The sequence below is a fragment of the Saimiri boliviensis genome, chromosome 4 (genome assembly GCF_048565385.1).
Source record: "Saimiri boliviensis isolate mSaiBol1 chromosome 4, mSaiBol1.pri, whole genome shotgun sequence".
In the NCBI taxonomy this organism is placed as follows: domain Eukaryota; kingdom Metazoa; phylum Chordata; class Mammalia; order Primates; family Cebidae; genus Saimiri; species Saimiri boliviensis.
This window is the reverse complement of record NC_133452.1, coordinates 58,661,705-58,663,136: the sequence shown is the minus strand read 5'-3', so window position 1 is coordinate 58,663,136 and position 1,432 is coordinate 58,661,705.

Below are 1,432 nucleotides of genomic sequence, written 5' to 3'. Positions count from 1 at the left end.
CTTCCCCATTGTGTGTGTCTTCACTCTTGGTTTTTTGTGTGTCTTAAACAGAAGTTTCCACTGGAGTCTATTTATCAATTTTTTAAATGGACTTTTTTTCTAAATAAATCTGCCTACCTCCAGATTGTTATGGTGGTATTATTTTCTCATAAAATGTTTAAACTTTTATGTTTAGGTCTATTATCTCAGGTTTCTGCATGTATTGTAAGGTAGGGTTTGAGGTTCATTTTCTTACCCCATCAAGTCATTCTAACGCTGTGGCAAAGACTCTTCTCCATCTACTTCTGGAGTGTTTTTTGTTTTGTTTTGAGACAGAATCTCACTCTGTCACCCAGGCTGGAGTGCAGTGGCTCACTGCAACCTCTGTCTCCCCGGTTCAAGTCATCCTTCTGCCTCAGCCTCCTACGTAGCTGGGGCTCCAGGCACATACCACCGCACCCGGCTAATTTTCATATATTTTTTAAATTTTATTTTTTGAAGCCCAAGACCAATAATTTTCTTTTTTAAAAAATTAGAGTCAGAGTTTCGCCGTGTTGGCCAGGCTGGTCTCCAACTCCTGGCCTCAAGTGATCCACTTGCCTCAGCCTCAAAGGGCTGGGATTACAGGTGAGAGCTGCTGTGCCCGGCCTCCTGGAGTGTATTCTCTTTCATTGATTGACTTTTATCTGTCCATTTGCCAATATAACAGATTGCTAAGCTTTAAAGTCTTGAAGTCAAGTGGTCTACTTTTGTTTCATTTACAGATTACTTTGTCCTTTAGACTGAAATAAATACAATAATAAACCTGTCAATTTCCATTTTTTTAAAGCCTGATGGGATTGATATTAGAATTGAGTTGAACTGTTTCTTTGGGTGTTTTGGGTTTTTTTTTTTTCCCCTCCCCTGAGAAGGAGTCCCGTTCTGTCACCCAGGCTGGAGTGTAGTGGCACAATCCTGGAATCTCAACTCATTGCAACCTCTGCCTCCCGAATTCAAGCAATTCTCTGCCTCAGCCTCCGGAGTAGCTGGGATTACAAGCACCTGCCACCACACCCGGCTGATTTTTCCAACTAATTTTTTGTATTTTTAGTAGAGATGGGGTTTCACCATGTTGGCCAGGCTGGTCTTGAACTTCTGACCTTGTAAGCCAACTGCCTCTGCCTCTGGGATTACAGGTGTCCACCATCACACCTGGCTAATTTGTGTGTGTGTGTGTGTGTGTGTGTGTATTTTTAGCAGATACAGGGTTTCATTCACCATGTTGGCCAGGAGGGTCTGGAACTCCTGACCTCAGGTGATCCACCCTCCTTGGCCCTCCTAAGTGCTGGGATTACAAGCACAAGCCACCGTGCCCGGCGAGTTTGTTAATTCCTAAGCAGTTTTTGGATGCTAGTCTAAATGGAATTGGTTTCTTTTTCCAACTGTTGCTAGTTTATAGAAAAGCAACTTAAAA